Here is a 19,705-nt window from a genome sequence, read left to right as displayed (position 1 = left end):
GTTTACATTTACAGGCTTTTGCCCTGTCTGGCACACCATCTTCTGGAGCACCAATGAGATGCATTTAATTGTTTCTGTTCAGTTTAATCTCCCATCCAAACATTCTAAATTTAAAATGAATTCTGTTTCCTCCTCCTTCATTTGATGGCTACTTGGGTATTTTTCTGAAGGTAAACCTTTGCTTGTATCCATTGTAAAGAATCAGTGTAACTCCTTCCTCACCTCTGTTAACACCACAGCTCATTTCTGAGTCCTTTGATTTCGTACTTTCTTGGACTCACTTCTTTGCCCAGCATTAAGGACAGTGCTGACTGTGTGTGATCAGTTTCCACCTTCCAAAGTCTTTTCTAAGCAGCTACTTTGCCTAAGATTTCACACACCAATAAAGCATCTTTTTTATCTTTTGTCTCAAACTATTCTTTTGTCCTGATCCACGTGGCACTTATTATTCAGGATATAGAGCATTTCATATTGTATTTCTTAACTGCCGTGTACATTTATGCTACTGGAACAGTAAAAAAGGCATAAAGGATATAGATGTTATTCTTGTTTTGGAAAATGAATGCAAAAAGACAGATGGATGCAGGTTTTCCAAGGCCTGGAAAGAATGCAGACAGGCTCCACAATCTGACACACATCAAGCAGAGCTGGTCCAACAGGAGGGAGATCTTCCTCCCTCCAGAGAGCTGTGGCCCTATGGTTCTCCAGTAGACTATCCTAAAGAAGGCACCACCAAGACCTACCTGGCCTGACCCAGATAATTTAAACCAATGTTTTGTTCCACTTTTAACTGCCTTCTCTGCTTAAAAGTACCTAGTCCAAAGCTGCTGAGGTAACATTGAGTGGAGATGGTTTCAAAGCAACCCACTCTGTGCCAGGTGCCATGCGACATACTGGATTTCTAAGCTGTCCAGGTTAGAGCTTCCCAGTCTCAGTCTAGCAGCTGAGCTGCAGCCTTTGTTTTCTGGAAAACCACAGCAAAATCAACCACAGACCCAGGAGGGACGTGATGAATCTGAAAGTATATTGATTTTATTTTATGGGCTATCACAGCAGATGCTTTCAAGTTAACATTTTCACCACAAATATTCATTTTAATGTAACTCAGTTGCCCTTGGGTAATTCAAAAGATGATCAGTCACTCGACAGGACAAGGCACTGAAGCAGTGAGTAAGTAAAGGAGACAGGTTCTGCTTCTGCCATGTTACCTCTGTTTTGTCACACTGAATGTGTCACCAGGGAGTGAGGATTACTTTAATTACCAACTGCTTTAATGTCAAATAGTTATTATGGAAAATAGTGGGTCATGTTCATTTACCTTGTCCTCATGACAAGGGGATCACTTTTAATCCTTGGTAGTGGTTTGAGGAGGGTGATGGAGAAGAAGGCTGGAGTGGAAGGAAAGCATTTCCATAAATTTCAGTTTCAGAGGGGCTGTTGTCATTCAAAACAAAGTATGAGATGGCTTTCAAACTGCTGGGTCTATCAGAATTTTTATACTGACAATGAACTGCACTGAAATGTTCCCTATCTTACATTTCAGCAGCTTATAACTGATGCAGCTGGCCGGAAAAGTTAATTCCTTTGACTTCTGCTTTTCCAAAAGCTACTGCAAACTTACAAATTTCCCTGATAAATTAACATGGAAAGCAAGTGCTCTCCTAGCCCAGTTCCTTGGAAATACCATGGAGCAGTATAACTAGACATATTTAGTGATTAAAGTATTTTTGAATCTTCTGAGTTTGATACCCCTTGTGGACAAGATACTGAGCTTAGATGAGTTTAAAAGGGGAGAGTCAGAACTGTGATAACTATGCCTCTCTGCCCCTCCATCCCAGTGTCTCTCTTTATGGGCCAAGGAAAGGTCTAAATTCCAGTCATTTTATGTACCTTTGCTTTGCTTGTGAAACTTCTTGCCTTCTCTCTGGTCCTTGCCGTCAAAGCCAAACACTTTTTGTTCCATCTCCTCCATACAGAAAAACAAAATAAAACTCAGTTTTGATTTATTTGTCAGTTTGTTTCGTGTGATTTTTTAAAACTCAGATGATCTCAGCAATCCACTTTCCAGTCTCATGGAAAGTTGATTCAGCCTGAGTGAGGAAACTGTGAATGAATGACTGTGGTTCTATGATATACTGAGAGCTGTACAATAGCCTATAAATGGCAAATTAATATCTCATGAGATTACAGAGAACTTAATGCCTTTCTTGATTAGTACAAGAGCATTTTTCTAGGCAAAAAAACGAATCTCAAACAGGAGATGCTACTAATTAAGATTTTTCTTATCTTTGTACCTTAAAGAAAGAAGGAAAGTCCAAATTTCATTCTCTTTAACTCCTCTGAGTTAATGGGTACTTACAACTAAATCAAATATACACTGAAACTGCTGGAGAATGGGGAAAGGTCAGACACTAATGTTGTCTCTATCTTTTTTTATTTCGGACTGGAAATGAGAATACATGAGGGCACACATTCATAGCTATTCCAGGACATGGTTGTCACAATCTCTTGTTAAATCTTGAAAACCTTTTGGTCTTTTAGGAGCTCTCATAGCACCAGGAGGCCCTCACAATCCCAGTGCAAAGCACTGGCCAACCCCTCCTAGGTCCCCTAAGAATTCAGTGCCTTCAAGTAAATTATATCAGCAATAGATATTGCTGTCTTCTTAGCACTCAGCAGGTATTTTCACTTGAGTACTTCACCAAGGCGAAGCTCCCAGTCTCAGACCCTCTCAGTCTCCTGTCTCCCTGGTTGGATTCTCCAGGCACTTCACAGTACCATGGTAACATGGTAAGACTGGGCAGGGGCTACTGGCTTTAGAGGTCCAGGCCCGCTAGTGCTCAGTGTGCCCCTGAAAAGGAGGTGCAGTGCTGGTGTGCTGCTGCTGATCTGGCCCACACAACACCAGCCCCTGTCAGCTGGCCCTATTTCAGTCTGGAAGCTGAAGTGGTTTTGCAGCTTATTTCAAACCAATCCATCTCTCTTAAAGGCCTCCAAAATTTGTCATTTCTCAAGAGCTACTATGACAACTATTTCAACTCCAAAGTCATAAAAAGGTTTCCTGATTGGCTGGTTTCTTTCTTTTCTCAACTGCCCTCACTGTAAGGGCAATGAATGTGTTTGTTTCTGTAGTTTTTTTTGTTTTTGCAAAGGAGAAATTAAAAAAAAAAAAAAAGATCAAAAGTACTCAGAAACAATAACAAAATGCATTTCAGAAAACACATTTACATTTTGAGGCACACTTTGCAGAGCAAATGTTCCCCTGAGATTTCAAAACCAGAGGCAATGTAAGTTTGATAATAACAAATGACACAAGTGCAAGCCACAAGTATGCTTAACATTTTCTGTGTCATTTCTGAGACAGCTTTGAAGGCTAGCTATAGTTTTATTTGGATTCCTCAAAATAGCTTCAGGCGGTCATAAATGTAAATTGAACTCTGTCTTCCAAGAAAACTAGTTGGAATCAGTAACTTAAACTATTGCTCTTGCTCCAAGCAAGGGCAGATTACAAGGAGATGTGGTGCCACATAAGCTGTCTTTGTTCTCTACATCTATTGTCTACTGAAGATTTTTGAAGATTATGTTAACCAGAAATACAATCCTGGAAAGCATTTATCTTTTTATAAGAACTGCAGTGTCTGAGTTATGTTTGTTTTCCCTTTTTTTTAAGTTCCAGCTATCCAGATGGTTTTGTGTATGAGAATCCTAGAAAAAAATTTAATTTCAAGAATGCCTTTTATGCTCTGACTGCCAGATACCACAGAGAAAACTGGATTACAAACAGACTAAGCAGCTGTGTGTATTTAATCCCAGAGCAGGTTTTTTTTAGCTCTGGGAGTTATGCTAATTTAATAATTTATTTTTCAGAACTTGTTTAGGAGGTTGACATCTTAGGTTTGCCGAGTTGCTGTGGTTGCTTTTTGATATGTTGAATTCAAGTCTTGGAATAAAGAAAAATGGTTGTGCTGTGACTCTACCTGGCACTGTTCCACTAAGGATAAATTAAAGGGCCTGGACAGACCTCTTAGACTCTTTAAGGGCAACAGGAGATTCTCTGCCCCTTCAAGGGATTGAGCTTTGACCCAGAGTTAGGGACCATCATTAGGGAATTCAAACATGCATTTTGTCCTCCTTGCTGAATCAACACACAAGACTACAGACACATGTCTGCTTCGCAATAGTTTTTGTAATAAAGAATACAGCCAGAGAGGCCCTCTGTGGAAAAGCTCTCTTCCAGATACTGGCACTATCATTCCCTGGATCCAAAAACAGGTTTTGCATTACTCCAAGACTTCATTTGATTACATATCCCATGGTAGATTTCTCAAATCAACTCAAAACTAAGATGTCAATGCACTAATGTTGCTCTGAGAATTTATTTAAAGCATAAGAGCAATTACTGCAGCTTTCTAAATTTATGTAGACATTATGACCTGTTTGCCCAGAAGTACTAAAAGAAAATTTGCAATGTGATCGTTGCAAGGAAATTATAAAAGCATTTAATGCCCTTAGTATTTTCTTTACTCCTTAACGATGACAAATCACATACTCCCTTGAAGTCATCATGCCCAACAGTGTGCCTGGAGGACATAGCATTCACTCTTACACATGGCAGAACTTGGGAAGCCAGAGCAGATATATATTGGAAATATACAGCAGGTTTTTTTTAGGGACAAAGCCCTACATTCTCTGTGGAAAAAGTTATTCTCACCTGTTCATGCATCCATTGCTATTTTTGGCACTGAGTAGTGACAGCAGCAGAGTAAATTCCCCTTCCTCAGTTTTCAGGCCACAGCACAAGACTCATCTCTTCATAAATCCTAGGTCACTTGGACTCTTCTTGGGGTCTGATCCTTCTGAGCAGGAGTTTCTGAAAGAGAGCAGAGTTATTGCTCCCATGTTGCCCCACATACACCTGTGCCATGCAGCATCTCTGGTTCACCAAGAGACCACAGAGACTGCAAAGACAAGGGCAGTAAAGACATCAAGATCTCATATCCCCACACATTACTGCACAGCTGTCTGAGAGCTGCTGAGAGCTCCTGGGTGAACTAAAGTGAAACAAATGGGTAAATTAAGAGCAGCTTTTCCCCCAGGCAATTGGGATACCAAGAAGAGAGCCAAGGAAGGGGACTCATGGGAATCCCCAGGACTGCTGCTGCCATTGAAGTGGCAAGGTTTCACTTGTATGGAGCCGTGTTGACTTTTGCTTTCAGTTTTCAGCTTGAGCCTGGAAACAGCCAAGGAAAGATTTGTCTCAGAGATCTCCCTGAGACCAAGTATGAAGTATCCAATAACAAGTGTGAAGTTAGGGCAGGGTGAAAGGAAAACCTTGCCAGAAGAGTCAGGGATTCAGAGCAGGGTCAAGCATGGGCAGTGGAGGACCAGAGCTCTCTTTTCATCCAGCTCCCAGGCACCTCCTTCTCAGGCTGAAAGTATTTCCCCCAGCTGCTCTCAAGGGCTGATTTCCCAGACCCTTTACCACGTTTTCCCTGTATACTGTCACATTAAGATGCAGACTGGGTGGGCGTGGGCATGGGCACCAAGAGGGGTACACAAAGCAAGCAAGGTCTTGGGCAATAGTGAGTAAGGTGGAATTAATGGCTGGTAGTCATATTTCCTGCACAAAACCCCTCCTTGCTTCAGCACTGTATTTCTCAGTACATTTAGGAGGATAAGTAAGAACACTGAAGACCACTTTGGGTTTTAATAGATAACCAAAACACATTCAGAGAACAACACAAACATACTTCTCTACTGTGATCTAAATATGAAATTTTGTGCTGCATTCCCAGGCTGCAACTTGTTAAGGCACCTTGCTCCATGATAGTATTTCAATGATTTGTTAAGCTGGAATCTCCTTTCACATAATTATGCTGTCTTCTTGTTAGTCTACCTTTCTATTACTGATGTAAACACCCCAAAAATTAAATAGAAGCTGGAGCAACATTTAATAAGCAATTATTGCTGTTGATAAAGACATAATGAACTCCTCAACAGCAATAAAAATAGTTTCATAGTTCATACAAGACATGTGATTCATAGTTTGTGCCAAGACGTGATTTCAAAGACCAACTTTCTGTGTCATCTGACAACTCTTAGATCACAGGCCAGAGGAAGGAGCTTCTCTCTTGGATTAGGATAACACACAGCTGTGGGCAGAGCTCCCCTTAAGGAGCTCACACTCTTGTTGCAGACATTTTAGTAGAGCAGATCTCTGTGGGTCTACGACTTATTAATGGCTGATGAGCTTCAGCTTTCATTGCAATCATGAAAAAATCAAAGGGATTATTCACTGATTCAGGAAGCATCTGTCTAACAGCAACTTATTAAGCAAAATTAATCTGTTTTGTAAGACAAACTCTAGTCCTTGGCTGATTAATTATCTGTGAATAACCTTGCTTGCTCTTCAGGAGATACATCAGAAGAATGAGATATGCTAATAGTGTAATGGCTAACACCTGTTTGAGGCAAAGGATATTATTTAAACACAAAAATACTACATTTTTCTTTACATGTATTTTCATGCAAAAATTAAAACATAATAGAGGGGAGAAAGGTTCTGCAGCAGTTACATCATTGCCAGAGAGTGTTGTATTTCCCTTTAAACAGTCACCTTTGTCCCCTTTAAACAGTCACCAGAAGGTGAGGGTAACTCAGGCTCTTGCTAATAGTTCCCTTGGGGCAGATTAGAGTGAAACGACTCTAAATGATTTGTGGGCTTTTTAAAATACATGTATTTATATGTAAGACTTATTTTAGAACAATTTGGTTGCAATGGAAAGCAAGTATGTAACCATTTTGATTGTTTTATATAGCAATATTGCAATATGAAAGCATAAAAATATCCCTTAAGAAAATGTATAAGGGGAAAAGAAAGAGAGAAAGAGAGAAAGAGGAAAAAGAGAGAAAGAGAGAAATTAGTAAAACCCCCCCACCTTTCAGGAACTGTTTCTCATCAGCCTCAAAGCCAGGCTTGCTAAGTCCCCTCTGTCTTATGCAAACAGCCACCACGCCCCCAAAACTCACCTCCTCCCCCCACTGAGGGTGCAAACCTGGCCCCAGCAAAGCACCCCGGAGCCTCCACAAGAAGACAATTGGTTTAAGTCATTAACCATTAACAGTCCAGTCTCTCACAACCTACAAACGGTATTTATACAGCATCATGGCATGAATTTATGGTTTTATTAATTTAAATTAATAAAATACAATAAACCTTTGGGCCTTGACCATAGAAAAAGAGCATTTAACATCCCGTAAGTCTGTACCCAGAAATACAACTGTCAAGTAAATAAGATGTTTTTGGAGATAATCAAAGGAGGTCTTGGCATTCAAAGGACAGAAAAGGCAAGGAAGCATTTTAAGGTTATTTTTAAGGCCAGTGCTCAGTAAGGATAGTAATGAAAAAACAATCATTAGAGAACATCTCAGTTCAATATCCCCAGAGATTTTGTGGCGGAAGATTCTTGTTCTGCACATATAGAAACCATATCTGACCAAGACACTTCCCCTAAGAGAGGTTTGCAGACAAAAAAACTCCCTCAGAGTCCCATTCCTATCCAGGAAAACTTACAGCCTTCCACTAGCCATCACTAAATATGATGTAATTGGGAACAAGCAGTTGAGGAGGGAGAGGTCTAAAAGGACTGGACAACTGCGCTGAGCTAATGTTACCCAAAAATCAGAGAGTGATATCCCGTTCTTCATGTAGTTTGTCTGGGAGAGAAGGAATGCAGTGCAGTCATGCTACATCCCTTAGGGAAGTCCTGCCAGGAGCAGTTCAGCTGAAAATGAACCACAGCAATGGCAAGTAAATGGCTCATACTGGATGGCCTCTTTCACCAGATACTGCACCTAAACACATCAACTCATCTGTGCATCTCGGTCATAAATGGCTTTTTGTCTTGTCCCTCCAGAATAGCAGTCTGTCTTAGAACTATGTTCCACACCCTGTTATGACATTTCTGATGCCTAACAAGAGGGGGGAGGGTGTTTTGAGACAAGGTAGGAGAGTTAAGTTTAAACCCACCAATGAGCAGGACATGAACTTTTGCTTTGTGCTGGAACAGCACAAAACAGGTTCAGCAAATCACGGCCTCTGGTTGCTGCATTCTGCAGTAGGATCCAATCCCTAGCGCATGCTGGCCTGATATTGAGATTTTACTGGGTGAAAGAACCTTTCCTCCCACATCCCATCAAGACATCTTGGACAACAGCACTGTACATAACAAGGAGAGCAACAGCTCACCAAAGAGGGGCAGGGGAAGTGCTCTATTTCTTTCCAGTGCAAGTAGGGAAGTAAAACAAATTAAATCACAATGACTTTCACCAAAATCTGCCAGATCAAATCACCAAAATCTGCCAGATCAAATCATATTGGGATTTGAAATTTAGTTTATTCACTTCACATTATCTTTAATTTTCATCCCCATTAGCTTGCTCTCCAGTTTGCTTCCAACTGGATTTTAAAATACAGAAGCATATTTTTTAAAAAGTTCTTGCAAGACATCCACTTTGCAGGTTCAGAGGACTCAAAGAGTTTGAGTTAAGCTGAGATAAGCTCTCAGAGGAATGAAAGCTTATCTGAACCAACATTTCTGAGGTTTTTCATGTAGCAAACAAGCACCTTAGCTGCAATCTGGTTTATAAGAGAGGAGTGATGGCCTTGGGACTCAATGGTTCAGCCACTGTGCTTCTATTTCTGACTCTAACTAAAGTCCACTCATCTGACCTTTGGCCAGACATTCAGCCTCCCTCCCCCAGTCCATTGCATTTAAAAGGAGATAGCAGTACTTCCTTTTCCTTCCAATATTGGTTTCTGCTATCTGCCCTTCATGCAGCTGGAATGGCACAGCTGTTAACTGCTTAATATGGAGAATTCCCAAGCTCTGTTGGACCTTCCCCAAGACATTGTTGTAATATTAAAACCATAGTTAATTAACAGTGTGGAAAATTGCAAAACCATTCCCTTCCTTGGGGAGTTCCTTAATTTCCTTCCCAAGTTTGTTTACAAAATGCTTTTATTTTTTTTTTTAAATGACAAACCATACTTAATAAGGCCATTCAGTAGAGACTTTAGAACTATATATTTAATGAGAAAGAAATTCTTCAGAGCTTTAGGAACTGATGTTTTTCGAAGGAAAACATCAAATACGCTCAGGAAAGTGGTACTAGATCGTATGGCGTCTTTTCATTTCATCTTACCATTTCATGTATGCAAGTTCATGTCGCAAAGTGGTGGTTGCCAGAAATTTAGAAAAGTCCAAAGATTTGTTTGAATGCCCGATCTCTGAGAGCATCAATTAGCAGGGATGTGTGCTGAATTTCCCTCTCTCATTGAATTCCTACCAAGTTTTACTGGTTTGGGGTTTTTTTGTTCCTGTTCCAAATATTTTAAATGCTTTGGAAGCTAATGCAATGTAACTAGTGGTTGAAGCTAAACTGAGCTTAATATCAAGCTTTCATACTGCCTCTTGATTTGACACATGTTCCAAGATTCATTAGAAGACAGACTGATATTATGTCCTTTAAGACTGATGTGACACCTATGGGGGTAGTTGCTGTTCCAATACATATATTCAAGATTTTGGCATAGGGATACCATGAAGTAAATTCTTAACTTTCAGCTTCTAACACCTGTTTTATACTTTATCCAGGTCAATAATCTGAGACAGGATATGTGTCCATTCAAAAATGCATCACTGGAAATATTAGGTCAACGCAGATTTTCAGACAGGTGTTTGTTGTAAAGCCAAGACCTTAGCAAAGCATAATTAAAAAATTGAAAAGGCAGCTTTTTAAAACCAATTATATGTGTGAATATGAAATTCTGTATTAGCTGTGGTGCATTTTTGACTTTAGAGGTAGTAAAGTAGGTTGATGCCACTGGGATAAAGAAAAAAAACCACATTGTCAAAGTTCTATAATTTACTGCCAACTTCTCTGCATGACAACAAAAAGCTCTGCTGGTGGTTGAAAGCAACATGCACATAATGTGGGGCCTGGCAAAATTACCCAAATAAAAGCACGAAAACAGGAATTTAATCAGAAATTTACTTAATGTCAAATTTTGTTTAATTCTTGGGTTTTCATTCCTAAAGCATTTTTTTCACAGATTGTGCAGCTTCAATGAGCAGACAGAGGGAGGGCTCTTTTCCTTCCTACCGTATCTGCTGCCCTACAGCACAGCAGTTGGTGAAATTTTTGGGGCAAGTGCAATAGGAAATTAATTCCTCTCATTCTCGGGGAGCCCCAAACCCACTTTGTCACTAGAACTTTTCTCAGGACAATTTGTATCTTCTGGGGAAAACAAAGTCTGTAATATAGAAAGCTGGCTTAAACTTTGCAATTTGCTTTGAAGAAGAATGTAGATACTGTGCATAATTTACATTTTTCAAGAGAGATTTTCTTTGTGAATATTTTAAGATTAAGAGTATAGTCCAAAATATCCCACTATGAAATCTCAACTTGTTTATGATTTAACAGTAAAGTGTGAATCCAGCATTGTGAGCTCATCTTGGCCTTAATTGTCTCTCTAGTGACAGTAGTTTAATCCATGAAAGATTACTGAGACAGATGAAGTCTGTGCTTTAAGCCATGAAAATCTAACTAGGCATTTGCAAGTGTGTGTTCAAGACTGGAGTGAGAGGCTTTCATTTCTATGCCTGTTTCTGCAACTTCCTCCTCCCTGGCTCAGAGAGGCACAGCCATGCCCTCTTCCCCATCTGCTCGTGTCCATGCAGAGCATATTCTGACCCACCTGACTGACCTATTTTTCTGAACAACACCGAGAGACAGAGAGGCGCACACTGCCAGTTTGCGTCACATACCCACTGAGTTACAAATTACTACATTTTTGTGTATGGCAGGTGACCAGAAGGTAGCAACTTACAATTGCCTCGATGACTGCGTTCACATTACTTCTTAAAACTTTCTATCTATGACAACTACCACTAGCCATGGTCTCTGTGCTAGGTTTGTTGATTATTACACTGACTGCTGTGGTCTACTCTTTGGAGTTTTTTTTTCCTTTTGCTGTGTACTTGGGATATGCAGTCCCTGAGGCTTCTTTTTTATTTAGCTCTATTTAAGGCTTCCAGAACTATGTATATATAGTTTATGATGGGCAGTAGATGAATGGAATGCAGTAGAGGATTTTTAACTGACATTGCAAGCCCTGTTATTGGTGTTGATGTAAAAAAGGAGTATGAAATTTTTAAAAAGTAAAGCTCCACTATTTTTTGGGTAAGAACACTTTTCTTCACAGTACTGGAGGGCAAAATTAAACCACTCCATTTCCCACAGCACGTATTTCAAGAGGAGATGAAAATAAGAATTCAAATGCATAGAAAACAACCCAATAAAGAAAATTAAACAATAAAATCTTGCTACACTACTGGTCACAATTTTACCAGATGTTGGATATCATGGTCATGTTTCAGCTCTCAACTGTCTCATACTTGGCTTTCAGGAGAAAGTGACCATCTGTCTATATGGAAATACCTAATCAAGTTTTCTTTTTCGCAGGAGAAGGCACATTTCCAGCCCAAGTTTCAAATTCACTGAACTTTGCAAGCTACACCATATAATTCTCTTGCTACACTTTCAGGTTCCTTTTTTTTTTTTTTCCTAGCATATTACTAGAAAAACCTTCCAGTTTTCTGATGAAGGGATGAATAAAGGGAGTGATGGGGATGGGTAGCTGGAGGCCTAGAAACTAGAGCACACTTTGTGTTCTTGGAAATTCTAACACTTAAGAGCATCCTTTGCCATCAAATATATTGTTGGCAGGCCAACACACCTCCTAACAATGGTGATTGCAGACAAAGGGTAAATATTATGCAGTAAGACGTGACAGTAACACAACCCGTTGGGAAAGGAGAAACGAGAGGCACTTGAGCAGCAGTGTGCTCCTTGGCAGGAATATAGGCTTGCTCTGGAACTCAGCCTTGCCTAGAAAAGTTCACAAGCTACCCGAGCTTCACCCCTTAGGCCTATCTTGAAAATAGACATTGTTGCCCCCCAAAGCAAACAAATGCGCTGCAGACTTTATATTTCACCTCAAGGTGAGGTTGAATAGACATGCAATTAACTTTCAGTGCTAATGACCTGTATCAGATAATTCCAGTGCATTCACACACCCTTGCAGTACAGACCCTGACCAGTTGGCACCTACATCCATGAGCGATGAGAAAGCCCCGGAAGCCCCTGGGAAGCCAAAAGCCAGCTCCTGCACCAGAGGGGGCAGAAGTTGCACCAAGCAGTCACCCGCTTCTTGAGGGCTGACCATACCCTAACATGTCCAAGAGCATTTGGGCTCTTCCACCCTCCACTGGGTGTAGGAAAAACCCTGCAACCTTACTGCCTGCTGAGCCATTCCTCCAGCTCCTGGGACTTCCTTTCCCGCCACTGTGCCAGACCAGGAAGAGACCACAGCCAAACCATCTAACAGAAAAACAAGAGGATGAAAAGACAGTAGAAGGGAAGAGAAACAAAACAAGGCAACCCCCAAACAACAACAGCAATTAAAAGGTGAATGGAAAATGTATGAGAAAGGAAACATACAGGGAAATTATTTAAAAACTGTCTGGGCTTTAATGCTGCCTCCTGCCACACAAACTGGACAGCCAATGCTGTTGCATGGGTTAATGGAGAACAGGAAAAGCATGTAAATTTACTTTAATTCTTTGCTTACTTGCTTTAAATGCTAGAATATCTCTGATATAAAAATATATATTTTCAGCTCATTTGTATCACTTATATAGTCCAATATCAAGGACCAAATAGCTTTAAAACCACCTTAGTTACTGCAGGATAAAATAACTATTAACTTAACCTGTATAGGCTAAAATAGAGTTGAGCTACAGGGTTCAGCTGCAGCTGCCAGGATGTAATATTTGCTGAGTGCAATTATTTTTTGTGCTGGCATGGAAACTGCTTTCAGCTGTAGCCAGCTAGGCCTCTGGCCAATTATGGCAATAGAAAATCCCCTGGTAATGTCAACGGGCTAGCTAACTTATTCACAAAATGTTTACAGTTCAGCTAGCATATGTGTTTGACAAGAAATTAAATGGAAAGAGTGTGTCAAAATTGCATCTGTCTAAAGATATGAGTGAAGAAAAAAACCCACTATCTTTTTATCAAGGGAGTGGATACTCTACAATTTTGACTGATGTCACTGCATATTCCAACCCCGAAAGCAGGTCCTTCCTCAACAACACTGCATTTGTCAGGAACAAGCTGTAAGAAACCTTTTCATCTTTTTCTCTGAAAAGATGACTAGTCTCATGTAGGGAAAGAAACTACTGATGCAGTATGTCTTGATGTTAGTACGCCTTTGATACAGTCCCATTTCTGTTCTCAGAAAAGAGCTTGAAATGAAGACTATAAGATAAATGCACATTTAGATGTTAGACTATCTGCTTTAAATGAGATGGTCATTCAAGTCAGGTCACACAGTCTGTCCCAAGACAAATCTATTTCATATCTTTATCAATGGCTTGGATGATGAGTTAACTTGTAGGTCATGCTACGATGAGAAGATTAGGATTTAAAATGAATGAGAACAATTGGAGCAATAGTCTGAAAATTACAAAATTCAAAGCACAAAGGACCATGCCACAAGTAAAATTGAATGATACACATACACCATGGAAAAAGCCAAGATATGTTCCAGTCCTGGTGTCTTTTGTGGCTCAAAACCTGAAACTGGAGAGACAGAGATGCAAAAAAAAGGTTATACTGAAAGCATAACCTAAAAGAACAGTTCTGGCCTGGGTAAGTCCTGTATTAGAAAAAAACTTTGCCAGACAAAGAAAAGCATTACAGTCTGGATAATACTTGAGACCTCCAGCTGGAGTTTGAGTGGATTATTCTCAAAACTTTGGGCATAATTCAGAGAAGAACAGACACAACTGTAAAGCTTTCAAAAATAAGGTAGGGAAATAGCAATAACAAATGGGGGGAGGCAGGGGGTTCTGGGGGGGAGAATGGCTTTTTCCAAAAATGGAATGAAAGGACACGTAAACCAGAGGACAAAGTTACAGAATGTGTAAAAAAAAAAAAAATAGCAGTAGACTGCTGTTGAAAGATAGAACAATAATTCACCAATTTTGCAGTAAGCGCCTCTTAGGATATACAGCAGGGAAGTCTCAGCATACCACTCATTACATGGTAGCCCAGGGAAGCAGTACCTCCAGAGGTTACTGGAACCTCGGCCTCAGGGGGTTTTAAGGATAGGTTATCTTGACATGTTCAAGAGACACAGCTGCTCCTGATCCTGCCTCAGAGGAGGGGTATTGGCTAGACAGCTTCCTGAAAACTTTTCCAGTGGTATTTCTTTGATTTCTTGTATTACTTTCAAATGCTGGAAAATACCTGCAGTGAGAATTATAGCTGTCCAGAGATTGTTATCTGTGTGATCATAGCACAGGGACAGTGAATGACAAAGACCATCTGGGGTGTTTGTGAAGGAGTTAAAAGAAGAAATATTCTTAGGAAGCACAAAATAATTCAGCAAGTAAAAAGAACAGATCCCCAAATGGTTACTAGAGAAGCTGAATATCCACCTCAGCATCCCTTCAGCAGTTGCTGCCACAAAATAGTTAATGCAATAGGAGAAAGAGTCCCTGATCTTTATTTTAGCACCATCAGTAAATTTATAAAGAGAGAAGAGTGTTTCATATTCACTGAGACAACAAGCCAGTGGGAAGGTTACAGTATCACCTTTTAAGAGTGTTTTCAAAATAAGCCAAATGTTTCTGAATAGATTTTTTTCTCTAAGATACTATTGTAGCCTGAAAGCCTTTCAGTACTCTGTGAACTTCTATTACAAAGGTACAGAAAATTACCTCGATTAAGTCTTTTTTTAGCCTGATGATGCTAACTTCGTTTTGTTAAACACAATCAACAGTGACAGAAGACTTAGCATTTAGATAAATTTCCTTAAGTTGTACTGGAATATTGCTAATATCTGGAACAGAGTAATCCCCCCACATTATTGGTACTACTTCTCCCAGGAACTCCAAATAATGGCTAGAGCAGTAAACTGAGTGATTTGCTTTCACTTTTTCTGCTTTTTTCCCTTGTTGTTTTGGCTACTAGGGTTTAAACTCTGTTTCCTTACTCCCAGCAAGCAGAGTTAAGTTAATAGGATCAACATATGTGCTCCTTATCCTCTTTTACCAAGTAGGTTATCAGAGACATTCTTTCTGTCTCTTTACACTTCAGCTGGTAGTGAACACTTCCAACTACATTAATATTTAGAGAAGTGAAGTAGGGATAGAAATGTTTACTTACTTTTGAGAAATGTGACGCTTTTTAATAATCAAAAATAAGAGGACTTTGCTTTGCTTTTCCAAATTCTCTGTAGCCAGCAGTGCCATTAACACAGTTTCTCTCAGGCTTAAGCCACCAAAACCTCTTCTAATTCATCTCCCTAGTTTGCCCACTGCCTTCTGCTTTTGTTCTTCCTCACTCAGGCAGACAGGCCCTGGTAACCTACAGCCATTACTTTCCCTTGCGTTCAGAGGCCAGAGCCCAGAAACTTTTCTGTCAGTGTGCCATCCCACCTTTTCCCCACTGACTTGTGATATGGGAGATGTTTCTTAGTTCTTTGGGTATGACCAGGGATACACTAAGTTACTCTCTACTGATTAAATGAGATTATTCTCTGCCTCCATCCAGCTCAGAGAAATCTGCCAACTACAGCTGTCATGTGCTTCTTCCATCAAGGGGAACTCAGGAAATGCTTAGAAGATAAAGCAGTTGCTTTCTTACTAAAAATTTGTGAAGATGGGGTAAAATCTTACTTTTGTTGCTGTGAAATCAGAATTGCCAGTTCCAGCATTCCCAGGAGGTGCTGAAGCTCCAGCACATTTAAGGGAGTGAATCTATCAGTGCTTTGCACAACGCTTGGGGACCCTTAGATAGAAAGCCGTATTAGAACTTCAGATGTTAGTATGATGACTCTGCCAAATGCACAAATAAGCACTACAGAAAGACAGGAGATCACACCTCTGTAACGTTGTTTGATTGTAACCCATTATCTAAGTATCCCTGAGTGCACTGTACTTCTGCAATCCACTGATTGAAGAAGAGTGCTAGAAAAAAAGTGCTGTTGGAAGCCATTGAAAAACCAGCAGGTCGCAGTCACACAACTAACTATAAGTGAAAACAGATAATGCCACCAAGATAAAAACAGCATGAATGGAAGAAACAGTGTGTGGGTGATTGGAAAAATCAAAAAACTTTTTAAAAGTGTATTTTCACTAATTTCTCTCCAGCCTTTCAACCTACCAAAGAAGGAGCATGCTGCAAAAAAAATTACAGATGATTGCAACTCTGCAGATGCCATGTTGTTTCTGTTTTTGTAAACAATAAAACTGCACAGATATTCAAGACTGATAAATCATAGCCTTTGAGTCCACATGTGCACAGACACATAACACAAAAATATGTCACCAGGCAGAGTAGTATGTGAGTTCACAGCTACTACCTGATTCCTGCCTGGGCAGGCACAAGCTCACCAGAAGAGTGATTAGCTACCACATGATGACAGGACAGGTAAAAATCTGCTTGGGGGCACATACCCACTGAGTAGCCAGAGTGCTACTCTGTGTTCATGTACTTTTCAGTCCATTCAAACTAAAATTTGCTTGATAGTACACTGTGAGGAAGAGACCTCAGTGTGTTTAATACATCAAACATATCTGCAGCTCTTCCTGCCCATCTGTTTCATTTGATTTTCTTGACATTTGTGACTTCTGTTTTTCCAAGGAGTCAAAGTACTAAATGTATTTTTTGAATAACAATCAGACATCTCTACAACCTCTGGTAAAGCCACTGCAGGGAGGCTAAATGAATGCCTGTCATCAGTATTCACTTTGGAATAAACTGGGGAGACTTCCATGCTGGAATTCCTGGGTGGAGAATAAGGGGGAGCAAATATCTGAAATTTGAAGTGGCTGTAGATGAAGTTACTGAACTAACTGTGAAAATTAACACTAATGTATCCCTATTATTCCCTCAGGACTTCTAAGAGAAATCAAGGATCAAGTAGGTGAGGTACCAACAGTGGTGGGTAACTGTTTAAAACTGCCATGCTATCTCAGGGCTTGATGATGTAAAAAACACATGAGTTTTATAAGAGACATTGAGAGCTCCAGTGTAAATGGCAAATAAGTAAAATTGCTATTTTAAGCAAAAGAGGTTTCATTTTCTCTCATTTTAGGATCAACTATGAAATCAATGTCTTGAGGTACCTGTACAAATCAGCTTAAGAGTCTTGCCCCTTCTTACAGACAAATTTGCCATCGTATCAGTCAAGTCTTACAGAGTCTATCAGCATTCTCAATACAGTTTGAAAAGTCAGCAAATTGGGGCAGCAAATGCTCAGAGCAGTCATACTTTTTCAAACAGGAATTATTGCCTCAATTACTTCCCCTTCTTTCTATTTTACCAGTTTGAAGCTCCTTTATTCTACTTCCATGGCTCTGCATGGCTTAACATTGATGCTAGAGAAGCTGCTGCCTATGGGGCAGTTTTCTGATGAGGATGGACTATCTTTGCCTTATCATTCTTATAAGTAAAAGACCTTAGAATGCATTCCTTATTCAGGGAGAAAACTCAGTTGTTGCTCTCTTAAAACAGTACATGAAACTCCCCAAGGCAGAACATCCACAATAACTATTTTAAATCACCAAAAAAGGTAGGGTTAAAAAGTCTTTCTTTGGTTTTACATGGTTCCATGTGTAGATTAGCATTTGTTGTTGTCAATGTCAGTGTTAAGCATAAGGTTTTCTGGATATGTTAGAGTATAAGGAAAAACACAAAAGGCAGTCTGTCTATCTCCTTTCTGGTGAGAGGAGAAAAAAAAGATCATTTCACGCCAGCAGATGGCTACAACTCATTACTGTGTAAATGTACAGTGTGAAAAGTGGAATGACAAATTAATTAGCACTCACCAGAAACACATAACAGAGAATGATGTGTGCTCATGCCATTTTATTTGATGTCACATTAATTGAGTACCAGACAGCTGACAAAATGCATTAAACTAACGATAGTTTTTGCTGGCAGCCGCTGAAAGTTTGTCTCACACAGAGATTTCATTTCCTTCCAGATGCTGTGACAGAGGAGGCAGCTTTGCCTCACACACAAGAAGTGACACACTCACTTCTCCAGCATTGCTGATGAACTTGCCCTACTGTTCATTTCACTGTCAGTTGTTTACACCCAGGGTTACATTCAGTCTTAGCCCAGTGAGTTTTTAATTGCCCCTATTCAACCAGTAGCTTGGATCCCTCTATGGAGGAACCTTCTTTCTCTAGAGAAGGAACCTGTGCAACAGGAGGCAGCCACAGCTCAGTTTCCTTTGAGGGAACCCCACAGGAAAAACCCACATAAAATATCTGCCAAACCTGTAATGAGTAACTTGTAACAGCTTGGCTTACTGGCAACAGTGGCACAGGCATTTTTTATGTGGATCTTGAACTCCCTACAGCTCTATCTATTCTATAAAACTTGGGTTGTTTCTCAAGTATATCTAATAAGGACACACAGAGATACTGCAAAATCCTCAGGTGTCCTGCAAAGTAGCTGAAGTGTTGTGGCTCAGGTCACTTAGGGTGCACAAGTAGGCACAAATAAGCCAACATGCCCTAGAAATCACCCTGATCTGGAAGATGCCCCTTTTTTACTTTGCAGAGTCATGCTTCAAATTCAATACAGCTACACATCTGCGCATGTTTAGCCACCAAGAAAAAGGCTTCTGTATTAGTCCCACCCCATAGCTTGTTCACAGAGTTTAAAGCCTATCTGTGGTGCTGCGCAGCCTCCCTCACTATCCACACTGCAGCTACCCCAGCCCCATGCTGGATCATGGAATCTTAGAATATCCTGAGCTCCTAGCCCTGCACAGGACAACCCCAAAAAACAGCTGGGGCTGGGGTCAGGCAGCCCAAGAAGAACAATCTGGGACATTTCCAGTTCAGCCTCTTGAGCTGGCTGGGCAGAGCTGTAAATCTCACCACTGTAGCCTGCTCTCTATCCTCTTTTACCATGGGGAAGTGGGAAAACAAACAGGGCATTACTCTACAGCTACATGGTGACTCAAAAATCCCTGAGGTACAGTAGGGTAGCAACACTAGGGCAGCAGATGTTGTAAAGTAATATCCTGAGGTATTAGGTAACCAAGTGGCAACAAATAGCCTAATTCAATTAAAACATAACAAACAGAACAACACATTTGAAATCAAGCCAGCTAAAAAAAGTAAGCTTAGATTTTACAACTTCTCTGGACCTTTACATAGTGGTTTCAGGATCAGTTACTCATCAGGACACCAAACGAAAGTTGAGCTTCTCTTAGTTTCTAGAAGCAATCTTCTTGCTTTGTTTGTTGCTGTGTGAAAACAAGCTGTCATTGAGCAAATAGTGATACAGCAAACTGCCACCACAGCTGGGGCCGTGGGTTATGGGTAAGACAAAAAGACAGCCCTGTGTTACCACTGTACAACCATTCCCAGGCCAACCTGGCTCTGTCTTTCTAGCACATCAGAGCAGCACTGATTTTCACTACTCACTTATCTCCACTGCCTAAAGGTTACATTGATTTTATCTTTACTAATCAAGGAGAAAAGCACACTGACAGGCAGCTGTAAGCTGTCTGAGAGATGAGACAGAAAGAGATTGGGTTTGTTTTGCAGTG

The 19,705-nt window shown here is 40.3% G+C and overlaps 1 long non-coding RNA gene across 1 annotated transcript; it reads right to left on the bottom strand.

Moving 5' to 3' along the window:
* Positions 1 to 1,066: 1,066 nt before the first annotated feature.
* LOC136287743 (uncharacterized) lies at positions 1,067 to 5,459 on the bottom strand. The gene is made up of 4 exons (XR_010720294.1): positions 5,332 to 5,459; positions 4,712 to 4,870; positions 1,891 to 1,966; positions 1,067 to 1,388 (listed from the first exon to the last, which is right to left on the bottom strand). It is a non-coding gene; the product is annotated as an uncharacterized lncRNA (long non-coding RNA).
* Between the last annotated feature and the right edge of the window lie 14,246 nt (positions 5,460 to 19,705).

This window comes from Chamaea fasciata, unplaced genomic scaffold, assembly GCF_029207755.1.
Source record: "Chamaea fasciata isolate MVZ Bird 193981 ecotype frontalis unplaced genomic scaffold, bChaFas1.0.hap1 SCAF_3, whole genome shotgun sequence".
NCBI classification, from domain to species: Eukaryota; Metazoa; Chordata; class Aves; order Passeriformes; family Sylviidae; genus Chamaea; species Chamaea fasciata.
Note: the sequence above shows the minus strand (reverse complement) of the source record. Positions and strands in the feature narration are given on the sequence as shown.